Raw genomic sequence first — 17,723 nt, 5'->3', positions numbered from 1 at the left:
TAAATATAGATTAAAATTAGCTATTAATAACTTTCACATGATGCTGATCAACAGATTTTGAGAAATATACCATCAACTATTGTGATTTTGTCTACTGAAAAAGAGTTAATCTTCCCACTGTCAGTCATCCTGAGGCTTGAAATGAGTGTCCCTCAGACTGGAGTAAGGGAGGCCCTCCTGGGGTTGAGGCTGAAGCTTTTATGGAGCTTAGGATGGGAGAGACCTAGAGATTCTAGATTATGAGGGGCAAGCTGGCCTCTGTCTCATGGAAGACATTTAAGAGTAAGATGGGAATTTAGGAGTAGGGTCAAGATGTGAGTAACCATGTTTTGTAGCAGCTAAAATTACTCTCCAAATTCTATCTATACTACTCCTCAATCACTCATGAAGTTTTGTTCAACAGCACATTCTTGTCTTACCTGCCCTTTGGGTTGAAAAGGAAAGGAACTGAATTCATGCTTGGAATGAAGAGATAAAGGGAAGATAAACCAACCCAGAGAAGCCACTTATGTGAGGGATAGAAGTGACCTGAGAAATGGAGAGTATGAGGTGCCTCTTTCTCCACTCTTGGTAGTACTGGGTAGATCAAGCTGTCTAGTGTTTGCTCACTGGACTGGTGAAAAATAACATTTTATGATTCATTTAACATGCATTTCTTTAATTATCAATGAGGTTGAACATCTTTTCAAATAGTTTATTGGCTGTTTATATATTTTTGGTAAACTTCGTATATATACATATCTCCAGTTTTCTATTGCACTGTTGATCTTCTGCTTTTAAAATTTTGTCTTAGTCCTTTTTCTTTTCTTTCTTTGGTATGAATTCTTTTTAAACAAAATAAATTAACTCTTGTGTACATATGCTTTCCAATGTTTACTGTAGGTCTTTCAACTTTGTTTATTATATATTTTTTTCTATTAAAAAGTTTTCTATGTTAATGTAGTCATTTTTTATTAGTCTTTTCTTCTTTGGCTTCTAGGTTTTCTGTCCTGTGCTTTAAGGTCTTCCTCAAATGTGTTTCAACATCATTTTTAAAATTCACTTTTCTTTACTGAATTGAAATTCCACTTTTACTTTAAAATTCCCATGTATATTTAGATCTGTTTCTCAAGCGTTTTCTTGCATTGATTAGGTTTTTCTCCAATACTAAACAGATTTAATTTTTGTAATTTTATTATATGTTTTAACATCTTATTAGTCAGATGCCCCTCTTCTTTTTGAAATTTTTCCTGACTATTCTTACATTTTAATTTTTCTAGTGGAAGTTTATTGGTACATTTATTGACAACTCTCCCCACCTCCCTGAAATTCTGTTGGTATTTGGGATTGTATTAAACTTAAATACTAGATATGATCGACATCTCTACAACATGGAATTGATTGATTGATTGATTGAAACTGAGTCTCACTCTGTTGCCCAGGCTGGAGTATAGTAGCGCCATCCTGGTTCACTGCAACCTCTGCCTCCCGGGTTCAAGCGATTCTCCTGCCTCAGCCTCCCAAGTAGCTGGTATTACAGGTGCACCCCATGATGCCTGGCTGATTTTTTTTGTGTTTTTGGTAGAGACAGGGTTTCACCATGTTGACCAGGCTGGTCTCGAACTACTGACCTTGGGTGATCTGCCCACTTTGGCCTCCCAAAGTGCTGGGATTACAGTTGTGAGCCACTGTGCCCAGCAGGGAAATATTTTTATTTTAAGATCCCAAGTTGTCTTCCGGTAGAAGGTTTTCATGTCCAATTGGCTGTTTTCCAGAATCCCCCTCCATGTGTAGTTTCAGGTTGAAGTTGGCAAAAGGGAAATGTATGTGGGACATGGAAGGCACATTTGCAGCAATAGCCGTTGTCTCTGAAGGTGGTCATGGTTAGAAGCCACAAGAGGTGCCAGTGGTGTCTAGTTTGTTTGCAGTGAGTTCTTGCTCTTCCCCACTCTATGTTCTGCTCTTCTTTTTGACTCTGGCCCTGCTGACCAAGAGCAAACCCAGTCCCACCATCAGATATTTGGTTGTGAGCTCACAGATGGGATGGCTATGTGGAAGCAATGGCCTTCTGGAGGCTAAGACACTAGTCTCTCTTCCTGATACCACTTTCAGCAGGTGTATGTATCTTGCCTCTCAATTCCTCTGAGTACTCTGACTTTCCATCTGGGATACTGCTTCAGGAGAGCTGAGGAGTGACATTTTCTGGTCCTAAAATTTCCTGTTTTGAGTCTTTACTTCTCCAGCTCCTTCCACAAGTGAGTAAAGTTTCACTCTATAATCAATTCTTCATTTCATAGTATAACGGCTCTTCTTCCTTTATCTAACCCTGGTGGATACACTTTTCATTTGCTTAGCTTTTGTTTCTCTACACAGTATTGTTTTCTTCTTAAAGATCCTAGACATTTCTTTTAGTATTTACTCTTAGGTATTTTATTTTTTTCTTGTTTGTTGTGGATGGAATAGTCCTTCTGTAATATTTCTAACTGGGCCCGCCTCAGAGCCTTTGCAATTGCTGTACCTTCTTCCTGGTGCCCTCATCCAGCAGATACAGCCATAGATTGCTGGCCTTTGCACAGTGTCATCTTCTCAATGAAACCTTCCTTAGTCACCTATATGTAATTTTAATTCCTCTCATACCCTATAGTCTCCTTCCTTATTCTATTTTATCCTTAACACAAATTCCTATTTAATTGTATATATAAATTTTGCACGTTATATATTGTATGCCTTTCCTCACTAGAAGATAAACTCCTTATTAAGGGAAAGATGCTTTATCTGGCTTGTTTATTTTGCTGTATTCTTAATGCCTAGAATGTTGCATGGAAAATAATGAGTATTTGGAAAATATTTGCTGAATGTATGAACATATAGAAAAGTCATTCGCTCTAAAAATAATTTTGTAATTCATCACCTTACAAATTCTGGTATTGCTTTGAGTACCTGTTATGTCAATTTTCTTGGTGTTTCTTGTCTTTAAACTCATATCATCTACAAAGAGTGATGATTCTGACTTCTTTCTAATACTTATACCCCATTAGCTTCTATTGCCTAATTGCATTGATTAGTTAATTCATAATGATGTTAAATTGTGTTGCTGATAATGAACATCATTTTCTCCTCCAGATTTAATGTTTTACTATTAAAATCTTTTGAATCAAGGTCACTAATCCTAGACTTTTTTTTTTTTTGATGTATCTTCTTTAAAAGCTACTTATTCTGATACTTAGAGTTACTTATAAAGAGGTCACCAATTTAATTAATGGGTTATATTATAAAAATGTTACTGTTAAATCAGTTGTTTGGATCCCAGAATTTATTTTCCTGTGCAAGCAATGGTGTAAATAATGATTACACTTCCTAACTAGCCCATACCTCATAAAGTTTCAAGTGTGGTATTGTTCTTCAAAGAGAAGTGTCAAGGTCCAGTCCCCTATATAAGTTCTCACACACAGAAATGAATGTTCCATCCACTTAATTGCCATTGTCTTTATTGTCTGGATCACTTCTTGGCATCAACATTCCACACTACATAAAGTGATTTGGCACCAACATTCCACACTACATAAAGTGATTTGTGTTAAACACTGTCTCTCCTGCCACAGTTTAGCCTGCATTCACAAGCTCCAATAAGGATAAAGGTGCAAGCACATCCTACACATGTTTGGAATTGATCAAGAGAGTTGCTCAACAGGCAATGGTGGGGACTGGTGGGTCACTGGAGAGACCACTGTTTGTCAAAAGGGCATAGATGCCAGCTGCTTGGGAATGTGGACCCAGCATTCCAGATATTCTGATCTTTAAAGATGAGTGTGATAATTCTAACCTTTTCGGGAAATCTCACATTTTAAAAAGGTTGGTGTAGTGTTCAGCCCTGGTAGGGAATACATGGCACATTCAAGCCAAGTCATTAATAAATAAAATAAGTATTTAAAAAGGTGTGAGTAGGGTTTCCCTCATCTGTTGAGGAATGGTGAAGCACCCCGGGATTAGCAACAGCAGGAAACATTACCGCTCCTCAGCCCTAGGGGGCCAGCTGTGGCTATGGGAGAGAGCTAGGCGGGACTGCCTGACCAGAGCATGGTCTTGGGGGAAGAGAAGTAGCCAATCCATGGTAGGGAAGGAGCCAATGGTAGAGGTACCTTCATCTTATTCCTCTCTCACTCTCTGGTCTCCTGCATGCTCTTCCATTGGCTGAAACCAAGAGAAAGTCAGAGGGCAGAGGGGCATATTGATTCAGTCCCCAAAGGCCAGCATCAAAGTACAAACTAAGGTAGAAAAGAAAAGAATGGATCTTAAAGGTCTAATGGAAAATGTACAGCCTAGATAGCTATTAACTTGGGTTAAATAAAATGCAAATGAATGCTGAGAACGAAAACAAAAAACATGCTGCAAGATGTCGGTCTCGGACTTTTGGTTTAAGCATTTTGAAGATATTACCACATCTTTATATTTCTATCATTTTATCCTAATAGAATGTATATACAAGGTCCTTGATAACTGGGTGGATAAAAGTGATTTCAAAACTGAATATAATGTGGCTGGAAGATGCATTTTACATCCTCACAATAAGATGAAGAGATTTCTTTTCAGTTTTTTTTTCTCCCAAAGAACAAATATAACATTATCATCAAGGAGTTTATGTTCTAAATTTCTCAAATGTTGCATTTTAACTTATTGTATTAGTTACCTATTGTTACATAGCAAATTGCCCCCAAATTTAGTGGCTTAAAACAATCATTTATTCTCTCACAGTTTCTGAGAGTCAGGAATCTAGGCGTGGTTTCACTGGGTGTTTCTGGTTCAGCATCTGGGTTGCATCGTCTGAAGCCTTGACTGAAGCTGCAGGATCAATTTCCAGGAAGGCCCATTCACATGGCTGTTGACGGGAAGTCTCAGTTCCTTGCTAATGGCTTTTCCTTGGGGCTAAGTGTCCTCAAGGCATGGCAGCTGGCTTCTTCCAGGATGAGTGTTCTAAGGAAGACAGAGAACAAGAGGACAACCAAGACAAAAGCTGCAATGTCATGTAGAATCTAATGTTGGAAGTGACACACCATAGCTTCTGTCATATTCTCTGGTCACACAGACCAACCTGGTACAATGTGGAAAGGGTCTAAACCAGGCTGTGAACACCGGGAGACAGGAATCACAGAGCCACTTTGGAGACTGGCTACTAGGCATATTCTGCCTGATTTTCACAGAGTGTCATACTTCCATATCTTCCTTTGTTCCTGAGTATTTTTTTTTTCTTTTCCAGCACTCAAGAGTGGGTGCAGCAGAGGGAGAGCTGTCCATCGAATAACGCTCATAGCAGTGTCAAAAAATTTCAACAAGGGAGCCTTGGGCTTCCACTGCAGGGCGACCCTTGTATCCTAAGTGTGGCTTCACCTTCCATGCAGAGCCTTGGTACACAGAGAACTAAGAAAAGAGAGGAAATGGCACTGGATGGGAAAGATCCAGCAGAAGGAAGTCAGATCTTCCCCATGGTTGGCCTGAGTCTGCCAACTTCAGGAGAAATCTCTTTACCTACACTTCTTGTACCATGTGATGTGGACCTACGCTTCTTCTACCAAGTGATGTCACAAACTCACTGGGGTTCTGTATTTCCTTTCCTACCCAACACACACACACACACACGCACACACACACATACACACACACACACATTCTCAGGGTGTGGGCTTCTAATGAGAATCATAATTGTGATTCTTTCTTACCAGGTGTAAAATGTTAGGACTGCATTTGACACCAGAGAGTCTCAGTGATAAACCAATGATAAAACCCTAAAGTTCTATAACTTTTTATACGTTCCCAGTCTCCCACTCCTGATTTGATCTGCTCTAGGCATGGACTCTTTCATAGATGTACAAAATATTCTTTATCTCCCTGCATCTTAGTTTCATATTTTTTTCTTTAGCATCACGTCAGTTCCATCCAAAATGAAGGTAACTTTTCGTTTTTATTAAATTCTTCTTGTAGTTAGAGAACTGGAATGATTCAGCTTTCTTGCATGTTTTCTTCTTCTTTTCTCCGTGTTTTGAGAATGCTGCAGAAGCCCCAAGGAATTTAAGGACTTCCGGAACCAATTGATAGGTGTTCCAAATGAGATATGAGCATTTACAAAGAATGTTGCTAAGCAACTATTTACAAATAAAGGCATTTTTCCAACAGAAAGGAATTAAAAAACAAATGTTATCATTAAATGCTGAATAGTCAGGGAGACTACCTTTACTACATAAACATTTATTCTTGATCTCATTTTTTAGAGTGCAGATAATGGTTGCTTGAAGAAGGAAGGAAATGTGTCAAGGGACTTTTATGAGAGAGAGAGAAAAATGTAAGACTGTATGTTGGTTTGAAATGATGACCAAACAATGATTTCATTTTGCTATAGTCCAGCAATAAATCTGTAACTCTTCTCTCACCAGTGACACTGGAAACCATAGGGAATCCAGGCCAACTAATTCCAGGCACTAATCTTCCATGCTGGGAAATGCATCTGCTAGGTGTACAGGACCCAGAAAGTCTGACAAGCTAGTTTTTGTATGAAGTGGCTATTAATCCTGACCACTCTTGCCTCCAGTTCATCACATGGGAGGCTACAGTCCCATAGTGCCGAGTTCTGGAACACTTCTATTCAGTTATCTTGGCATGTCACAGAGCATGAGAAAATAGCTACTCAGATGCTTGCACTTTTTTTAGAGAGAGAGAGAAAAAAAACAATGACAGAGAATAAAGAGATGCGTCTTGGACTCATGTCTTGGCTTGCTACTCACTAACTGAACTTTAGCTCACTGAAGCTTGAGTTTGCATCTATAAAATGGGGTGATTGAGTTACAACAATGGTTACTGTTTTATTATTTTTCCTCTCTAGACCTCCTGTTTTGAGAGATTTAGATTATAGCATTTACATCATAATAATTAATTTGCTCCACTTTCATTGTGTTTCCATTTTAAAGTTATCCATATTTTAAGCAACAACGTATAATTATCAATGGTTTATAAAAACCTTATGCAATTACATAAATCAAAGCCTTAGTTGAGATACTAACAAGTATCTCATGGTTCTTTCTACTGCTATTGTTTGCTACATTTTGTATACTCAGTGTTACTAAGTGTCACTTTGACCTTCTGTATAGAGCCTCGGGACATAGGTCACTTTAAAAAATGGTACTGGATGGATAGGATCCAAAAGAGAGATGTCAGATCCAAAATCCAAGGTCATGTGTCCTAGTACCTGCATATGGCTCTTTCTGTACTATGACTACTTCATATGTGGATTTAGTGTCAATGTCTAATTTGCTTCTTGTCCCAACATTCCTCTGAGGACATTAGAAGCCAATGAGAATGAGTGGAAAGTAGAAGATGGCTGATACTTTTGCCATCTTCTAAAGCCTCATCTTAGAAAGTGGGGCTTATTTGGTCCAGGAAAGAGGGGTCATGGTCTTGGTCATTCTTTGGGGGTGGCTTCCTCTGAGATGGCTCCTGCTTCAAGCCCATAGGTCTATTCAAAGGTGGGTGGCTCTGCCAACATATTGAGGTGATCTCTCTTTAGTAAAAAGCAAAGACAAATGCGTGTGGTATTACCAGAAGTATTTGTATGTTTCCTTAGGTTATTATTTTTGGATGAAAATATTATAAAAGCTCTAAGTATGTAGAAAAGTTTCATAATTCTAGAATTCTTGTACAACAGTGGTTGTACTGCCTTCACTGTTTTGTGGATAATTAAAATTTGGGTTTGGCTGGCTAAGTTGGTTTGAGCCGAGTGCTAACAACATCAGAGGTTTCATTCTGTTTGTAGCCATAGGTTTCCCTGCTAATATCTGCCAGCTGTCTGATCAATGCCTGCTGTTTGTCGCAAGGGAGTCACTAAGAGTCCCTTGAGCTACTTTGATTGCCAAGGCAGACATGAATTTTAAAGACGGATTTCCTTTTAGTGTCTTGGAAAGCATTAACTCTGTGCCTCTACTGCTTAGAACAAAGACCTTCTCTTGGTTTCTTCTCTGTTGTCATCTGGTGCATGAGGTGGGGGTTCAGTAGAGTGAGTTTATGCATCAGAGAATGAGTAGACTTTCATTTAAGATGGTGGTGAAAAGAGGCATGTGAGCTTTGCAGACAGGGCTCCTGTGACAGGCAGAATAATGAGACCCCAAAGGTGCCCATGTCCTAATTCCTGGAACCTGTGAATATGTTATGTTACATGGCAAAGAGAAATTAAGGCCGTTGATGGAATTAAGGTTGCTAATCAGGTGACCTCAAAATGAGATTATTCTGCGTTATCTGAGTGGCCCAATATGATCACAAGGGTCCTTACAAGTAGGAGGCAGGGGTGAGAGAAGGAGAAGATAGGACTGTGGCAGAAGAAGTGAGAGGGGTGCAATTGCTGGCTTAGAAGCTGGAAGGAGGCTGTGAACCCAGGAAAATAGGGTCTCTAAAAGAGGCTAGAAAGAGGATTCTTCCCTGGAGCCTCCGGAAAGGAACACAGCCCAGCAACTCCTTGATTTTAGCTCCATGAGTCCTATTGCAGACTTCTGACCTTCAGAATTGTAAAGTGATACATTTGTGTTGTTTTATACCAGTAAGTTGGTGGTAATTTATTAGAGTGGCAATAGGAAACTAATACAACACCCAATAAAACTGACAAGAGAAATGTTCCAGGTAGAAGCTTTGTGGCTCTGCCCTGCTTTCTGTCGTCCCACTGAGAGTCCTTCCTGTTTGGAGTGCCTCAGAGGAGGGGCTTGGGATCAAGTTGAAATGAGAAGCCTTCCTCAATCTTTCAGGCAGAAATAATCACTCCTTTAACCCATTGTATCTAACCCATTGTATTTTATCCAGTGGTTTATGTAGAATTGTATGAATTGTTTAATGACTATTTGGGTACAAGAAATGCCAATTTCTTTAGTTTTCTATATCAAATTAAATCCACTTGGTTCTTTCCTCATGGGGGCTTGTGAGAAGTCAATAATTGGTATTTTGGCTGATGGGGTGAAAAGAACTCCCTCTTTTCTTCTTAGATGCTATGAGAAACTTGGGGCTTATATGGTCCAGGAAAGTGGGGCATAGTCTTGGTCATTCTTCCGGGGTGACTTCCTCTGAGGCGGTTCCTGGTTCAAGCCCATAGGTCTATTCAAAGGTAGATGGCTCTGCTAACAACTCCATCTCTTCCATGGAGCCATTCCATGGCGCTATGCCATGCTCAATCACAGAAAACTTTGCTGAACTTCCCAAGACATAGCACCTGGTGCTACTTCTTCAGTCACAAGACACCTGTCCCCATCCAACAGCCTGGCCCTTCAGGTGCACTACCCTGAGCAGGCTCTCACCACTACTTCACTAAATTACATCTGTCTCAGGCTGGGTGCAGTTGCTCACACCTGTAATCCCAGCACTTTGGAGGCTGAAGTGGGCGGATCACCTGAGGTCAGGAGTTTTAGACCAGCTTGGGAAGCATGGTGAATCCCCATCTCTACTAAAAAAAACACAAAAATTAGCTGGGCATGGTGGCACACGCCTGTAATCTCAGCTACTTGGGGGGCTGAGGCAGGAGAATTGCTTGAATCTGGGAGGCAGAGGTTGCAGTGAGCCAAGATTGCACCACTGCACTCCAGCCTAGGCAACAGAGTGAGACTCCATCTCAAAAAAAAAAAAAATAAATAAATAATATCTGTCTCTTCTCCTTCCCTTTTGCAGGGGACCTGGCTGTGCTCAGGACATTTGGCTACTCCCATCTCCACCCTTCCTCTCTTCGATGGGCACTTAATTCTCTCAATGCACCTAGTACCAAAGGTGGAAAGGTAACACTTGGGTTGTATTCAGCCTCATACCCTCTTACTGTTTTTCATTGGTGTGTGCCGTGGCATCCTGCACAGAGTTTTAAATCTGAATGAATTGCTGTCATTTACAAATGAAGATTTTATTTGAATGTGTCCAGGTGTTATTGAGAATTCAGCAAATCCAGCATGGTGGGATCTCTATTTCTCCTGGCAGCAGCCAGCTGGCACTGAGAAAATGGTTGGCATTTGCTCTACACATCTATACATTCTTCACTTCTTTCTGTTGTGTCCTCATCACTGAAGCGGAGATCAGTTGTTATTTGTCATCTTATACCAGGCTTACTTTACTCACATTATGTTTCTGGCCTTTGCAGATGGGAATTTGTAAACCCTGGGCTTGACTTTCCAGGTATCTGATAACTTGCATGTGTGTGTTTTTCTTTAAAGCTAAGAAATATAGAAATAGCTCTATCTTCTCTGTGGGGTGTGCAGAGAACTTAGATCTCATAAACAAAGACCTAGTTACCAACGTGGTGAGAAATAGGCAATGGGAACAGAAGCTGGATTGCTTTCCATGGACTGTTTAGCAGCACAAACAAAACACAGAATATTTTCTCAGTTGGTCACCATGCTACGTGATGTTATCAATAGCCATCTCTTACCAGATTGTGACTTCCCTGATGCCAGGGATAATGTCTAACCCATTGCATGGCTTATTGAGACACTAGAGGCATGTTTGTTGGGTGAATGAATGGAGAGAGTCAATATGGTAGCTTTCTGCCACTGTATGGTGGAAAAATATGGTGTGGGTGTCTTGACTGTTGTGGAAAATGATCTATCTAAAGGGGCAAAAATAGGGCCAGTGATGCCAAATTGATTCTGAATTCCATAAAACAGATCTCACGGGGTTGTATTGTAGTCTGCACCTAAAAAAGCAAGGTATAGCTGGGCATGGTGGCTTATGCCTGTAATCCCAGCACTTTGGGAGGCCAAGGTGGGTGGATCACGAGGTCAGGAGTTTAAGACCAGCCTGACCAACATGGTGAAACCCTGTCTCTACTAAAAATACAAAAATTAGCCAGGAGTAGTGACACGTGCCTGTAATCCCAGCTACTCAGGAGGCTGAGGCGAGAGAACCGCTTGAACCCGGGAGGCAGAGGTTGTAGTGAGCCGTGATCACACCACTGCACTTCACTTCAGCCTGGGTGACAGAGCGAGACTCTGTCTAAAAAAGAAAGCAAGGTATAGCATGATTTAATTCGATTTATAAAATCAGGATACCAGGGAACTTTCTATACATTGAGGCCAACTTCCCCAGTTAGGTCCTGTGGTATGGTATTGGCGGTGGGCGGTGGGGTGGTGAAGGGGTGGTGGAGAGGAGCAGGGGCATTCAGAGGGGCTGAAAACAATGGCATGTTGCCAGCACAGATCTTCTTTGCAGCACCTTTGCCCCAAGTTGCCCCATATGACTGATCCACACTTGCCTTTTATGCATCATAATTACAATGTTCGTGGTAATGGTGTAAAAAGACAGTGTTTGTCTTGATCAATTCTAGTTGATCAAACCTTAGTTTGCTTGAAATAGTCCTGTTTGAGACTCCTTCCTAGATTCTTTACTATCTGTTACCAAAAGCTGTAAACCAAAGGGAGTTAACAGCTTTCCATGGACTGTTTAGCAGCACAAACAAAACACAGAATATTTTCTCAGTTGTGGAGAGCTGCCACAATTAGCTGGATATTTAAAGCAAACACCTTGGTGGGGAGTTGGGACCAATGCTACAGGAGAGGACTATGTCATCTTAATGACGTGTGAGTCATAAAATATGGGGCAATGGAACTAAGAGGGACCTCAGTGACAGTCTAGTCTAATAACTGCAGCTTGCAGATGAACATGTGAAGCCTTGAGAAGATCAGTGCATCAACAAAGAACAAGTTCTTCATTAAACTAGCAAAACTCTGGCTTTGAAAACCAGGACTTCTAGATCTCCTGATTTCCTATCACATGTTTTTCTCACTATTTTAGTTTTTTTTTTTTTTTGGAGGTTCAAGGAGGAGAGATTATTATTTTTGTAACTCAGTCTTTTATTCTGGATTTTCAAAGGTTTTTATTATTATTATTATTATTCTATAATTCTGTTTCCCTGTGATCAGGCTAAGTGATTTATTTCAGAATTTTCTCAAAGAAAAACTTCTTTATTCATAAAATTCCCATATCTTAGGTTTGATATTTTCACAGTTGTAGACAGATGCATAACTACCACCCTAAACAAGATAGAACATTTTTATCACTATGAAGTGTTTTAAGCCCCTTTCCAGTCAATGCTCCTTCTCCACCTGTGAGGGTTAATTAGATGTGTCAACTTGACTGGTTTAGGGATGCCCAAAGAGCTGGTAAAACAAGATGTCTGGGGGTGCCTGTGGGATTGTTTTTGGAAGAGACTGGTATTTGACTCAGTAGATTGAGTCAAGAAAATTCACCTTTACCAACATGGGCAGCAATGCTCAATCCATTGGGAGCCCAGACAGAACAAAAGGCACAGGAAGAGCCAGCTCTCTTTCTTTCTCTTTGAACTGGGACCCCATTGTTTCCCCTGCCTTCAGACATTCTTGTTTCTGGTTCTTGGCCCTTTGACTCTGGGATTCACACCAGTCCCCATCCCAACTTCATTCCTGGGCTTTAGGACTTGGACTGAATTACATCCCCAGCTTTCCTGGTTTTCCAGTTTGCAGATGGTAGATTATGGGACTTCTTGGCCTTCATAATCATGTGAGCCAATTCCCATAACAAATCTCTATATATCCCATTGGTTCAGGTTCTCAGGAGAACCCTAACTAATACACCCCATAATCACCATAGATTAGTTCTGGTCTGTTCTTGTATTTCATATAAATGAAATCATATAGTATATACTATTTTTTTGCTTGGCTTCTATCCCTTAATGTAGAGATTGGAAAACTTTTTCTGTAAAGGACCCAATAGTAAATACTTTTGGCTTTGCAATTCATTTGGTCTTGTCTCCGCTACTCAAGTCTGCTGTTGCACCAAAGCAGCCATAGACAATATGGGAATAAATGCATGTGGCTGGGTTCCAATAGCATATTATTTACAAAAATAGAGGGTGGGTTAGATTTGGCCTTTGGACTGCAGTTTGCCAACACTTGGCTTAACAATATTTTTGATAGTTGTCAGTGTTGTTGCATATATTAGTATTTCATTCTTTTTATTACTGAGGGTCATTTTATAGTGTGAATACACCACAATTTGTTTATCCATTCTCCTGTTGATGGATATTTGGGCTGTTTCCAGTTTTTGGCTGTTACGAATATGACTGCAATAAACATTTCTATGTAAGTCTTTTTGAGAACATATGTTTTCATTTCTCTCGCGTAAATGCCTAGGAGAGGAATTGTTGGGTCATAGGGTAGATGAATGTCTAACCTTAATAATACTGCCAAAGTGGCTGTGCCATTTGATACCCTTATCAGCGATGCATAAGAGTAATATTTGCTCCTTATCTTTGCCAACATTTGGTGTGGTTAGTCTTTTGATGCTAGCCATTCTGATAAGTATAACTCAGTGTCTCTTTGAGTCCTGTTCTCCGTCCATTATCATCCTTTCATTTGGCATTTCTGATGCTTTCAGCTTCACCTCTTTTCCTCTGTGCTTGGTTTATACTTGTATCTGTAGGGCAGTTACTCTTCCTTTCAGTATCTCCCAGTCTGTTCCTAACCATCTCTCGCATTTGTTAGCAAGCATGTAACTTGATTTTAGCTCCCTTTCCCGCACAACTTTCCTCCAAGTTTATCTTCACCTGGATACAAAGTCAGGACAATCCTACCAAACTACCAGCCTGTCATACCACTGTCATTTACTGGTTTCTTTTCTCACAGAGGCCTTTATTCCTAAATGCAGTGAGTGTGTATCCATGCCAAACATGATAAGGATCTAGCTCATCGCCTTCTCTAGCTCTAGAAAGAGCTTCTCCCACATGCTTACTGTTCCTGGAAATTCCATTAATACAGTGTTTTGTCCCCCATAATTAGAAGACCTCAGATACAATTTCTCGGAGCAAATAGACTTGTTCATTTAAACTCATTAGCATCCAAATAAGCAAGAGCTGCTTTCCTGAGAGAGGATTTTCTTAGACAACAGAAAAAACTGGTTAGGAGAGTTCCAGAGACAGAGGTGGCATTTGTGGGAAGAGGTGCAGTGAAGACCATGGGCTTGGGGAGTACAGGGTGGGGAGGTAGAGCATAGTTTACCCAGGGCCAGGGACTTGGGAGGTACAGGGTGGGGAGACAGAACATAGTTTAGCCAGGGCCAGGGGCTTGGGGGGTACAGGGTGGGGAAATAGAATATAGTGTAGCCAGGGCCAGGGGCTCAGGGAGTACAGGGTGGGGAGACAGAGCACAGTTTAGCCAGGGCCAGGGGCTTGGGGGGTACAGGGTGGGGAGATAGAGTATAGTGTAGTGAGGGCCAGGGGCTTGGGGGGTATAGGGTGGGGAGGTAGAGTATAGTGTAGTGAGGACCAGGGGCTTGCAGGGGTACAGGTTGGGGAGGTCGAGTATAGTTTAGTGAGAGGGCCAGGGGTTTGGGGGTTATAGGGTGGGGAGGTATAGTGTAGTGAGGACCAGGGGCTTACAGAGTAGAGGGTGAGGAGGTAGAACATGTTTAGTGAGGACCAGGGACTTGAGGGGAACAGGGTGAGTACGTTTAGTGAGGAACAGGGATTTGCGGGGGGAGAGGTCTAGGAGGTAGAGTTTGTTTAGCGAGGTCCAGGAAATTGGGGGGTACAAGATGGGGAGGTATACTGTAGCTAGAGCCAAGTTTATCTCCTTCACCATTTATACAAGATATGACTGTTTGCATGGATCTGGATTCTAGGAAGCTGGATGAGTCCTTCTCACTCTTTTTCTTTAACTCTTTGTTTGTTTGTTTACTTTTTTCCTTGCTCAAGATTAAATAGTTGCTCCTTTGACTTAGCTGTGAGGGAAGATTTCAGCCCTTCCAGGTCTTCTGTCTTCCCTTGTTCCCACTCTTTCAAGTCTTTTATTTTTAGGGGTGGAGTCTTGCTCTGTCGCCCAGGCTAGAGTGCAGTGGCATGATCTTGGCTCACTGCAACCTCTGCCCCCCCGGTTTAAGCAATTCTCCTGTCTCAGCCTCTGGAGTAGCTGGGCTTACAGGCACATGCCACCTTGCCCAGCTAATTTTTGTATTTTTAGTAGAGACGGGGCTTCACCATGTTGGCCAGGCTGGTCTCAAACTCCTGATCTCGTGATCCGCCCACCTCAGCCTCCCAAACCTGGGATTATAGGTGTGAGCCACTGCGCCCAGCCCACTCTTTCCATTCTTAATGGTCAATTTCCCAGTGACTCCATATTACCTCCTGGCTGTACTACTCTGTGGGGTATTTCTCTCTCTCTCTCTCTCTCTCTCTGTCTGTTTCTCTTAAACTACGTCCAGGCAGTGGTTGTCCTGGCCATGTGTATTCTATATAAGGCCTAGTTATTCTGTGCTGCATTTGCTGGAAACCACTTATAGACAAACTTACCTACTGCAGGGTTAAATGTCTGATAGCTCTCTTCCTAGGGATTTTATTTCCAATTCAATAAGGGCATTATACTAAATAAAAACAGTGTATCTGTGATGGTAAAAGGCCGAGTAAATTTTTTTTCTAGAGTTAGATTGGCGGGGAGAGAGAGAGAGAGGGAAAGGAAAGGAAAGGAGGGAAGAAAAGGAAAGGAAAGAAGAAGGAAGGAAAGAAAAGAAGGAAGGAAGGGAAAGGAAAGAAGGAAGGAAGGAAGGGAGGGAAAGGAAAGGAGGGAAGAAAAGGAAAGAAAAGAAGGAAGGAAAGGGAAGGAAGGAAGGAAAGAAGGAAGGAAGGAAGGAAGGGAAAGGAAAAGAGGGAAGAAAAGGAAAGAAAAGAAGAAAGGAAGGAAAGGAAAGAAAGAAGGAAGGAAGGAATAAAGGCAAAAAAAGCAAAAACGAACTAATAAAGTTGTGTATGTTTGAATTTTCAGACACTTGGCAAGCTGGCACAATATTTCTGTATTCTGTGTCTTCTGTTTTATACAAGAGGGTATTCTCAATCCCCTTCACATAATAACAAGTTATCCAACTCTAGAATCAGTCAAATAACTGCATTGAGACAGATCATCAGGAAGACAGACTAACATAATATCATAGGTTTGCTGTTTTTTGCCATGTATAGACATGAATAGAGAGCACGTTGGGAACTTGCAGTCCTAAGACAAAGTTTCAATCCTAGCTTGCTACATAATGGGTATATGGCCATGTGATCTTAGGAAGTCACTTAATGTCTTTGTTTCAATTATCTCTCTCTGTGTTACAAACTATCCCAAAGCTTAGTGGCTTCAAACAAGAATTCATTAGTTCAGGATTTTGTGGGTCAACAATTAAGACAGCACTTAGCCGGGTGGTCCTTCTGCTAAGCTCGCCTGGGATCACTCAAGTGTCTGCAGCCAGGCAGCTGCTTCCTGGGATCTGGAGAGTCCTGGATGGCCTCATGCACATGTTGGGAGGGTGTTGCCGGCTGTTGGCTGCTCCTCTTTCTCCATGTGAATGCTCATCTTCAAGGCACCTAGCCCAGGCCTCCTCACATGACAGTCTCAGAACAGGAGAGTGAAAATGAAAACTAAGGCCTCAAAGCTGAGACTTGGAACTCCTGCAGTGTCACTCTCGCCACATTTTATTGGTGAAAGCTATTCACCAGGACCACCCAGAACCAAAGCCGTGGAGAAGAATCCTTCACCTTTTGATAGGATAAGCAGCAATGTCACATTACAGTGGGATATGCATACAGGAAGGGGAGGAAACTGGCTGTATGTTGCAATCTACCACACTCTCTGAACCTATGTTTCTAAATCCGTAAAATGGGGCTAAAATCTGTTGTTGGCAGATCAGGATTTTCAGTTTCTTTCTTTTTTTTGAGACGGAGTCTCGTTCTGTTGCCCAGGCTGGAGGTGCAGTGGTGCAATCTCGGCTCACTGCAAGCTCCGCCTCCCAGGTTCACGCCATTCTCCTGCCTCAGCCTCCCGAGTAGCTGGGACTACAGGCGCCCGCCACCATGTCTGGCTAATTTTTTCGTATTTTTAGTAGAGACGGGGTTTCACTGTGTTAGCCAGGATGGTCTCGATCTCCTGACCTCGTGATCCACCCGCCTCGGCCTCCCAAAGTGCTGGGAACAGGCGTGAGCCACCGCACCCTGCCTTTCAGTCTCTTTTGATGTCTCATCATTCTCTTCTTTATCAGGCTATATCCTAGGTCCTCTGTCCGCTTCCTCTATGATTCTTCTTAAAGCTATCTCAACGATGCAGGCATTGGCAAACTCTATAAAGGCCCAGACAGTAAATATTTCAGTCTTTGTGGCCATAAGGTCTTTGTCACAATGACTCAACTTTGCATTGCAGCAAAAAAGCAGCCATAGACAATCTATGCATGATTAAGTGTGGCTGTGGTACAATAAAATTTGGTTAACAAAAATAGGCAGTAGACTAACCCCTAATCTATGCCAATGATGTTGATTACCCTCTATCTGCAGATGACTTTCTTTAAGTCCATTCCCAGCTGTTTCCTTCATTGCAACTAATTTCCAAAACAGAAATTGATCACATCTCTCACTTATTTAAAATTCTCCATCGCCTCTGATTGATCTCAGGGTAAAGATGGAATCCTGAACACGGTCTGCAAGGCCCTGCGAGATCTCACTTGACCCACTTCTCCAGCTTCATGCTCTTCCACTTTTTTCCTCACTCTCTGAACAGCGCTCTCAGGGCTCCCTTCCTGTTCCTTGAAATTGCCACACTACCCACTGTTTCACCACCTGGGTCATTCCCCACCTTCCTCTTTACCTAGTTATTTTTGACCTATCCAGTTTGCAGCTCATGTCTCTTATCTTCAGGGAAGTCTTCCTGACCCCAGATGTAATCCAGCCCTCCTGTTAGATCCTGACC

This window comes from Pongo abelii, chromosome 11 (assembly GCF_028885655.2).
Source record: "Pongo abelii isolate AG06213 chromosome 11, NHGRI_mPonAbe1-v2.0_pri, whole genome shotgun sequence".
NCBI classification, from domain to species: Eukaryota; Metazoa; Chordata; class Mammalia; order Primates; family Hominidae; genus Pongo; species Pongo abelii.
This window is presented reverse-complemented; position numbering follows the sequence as displayed.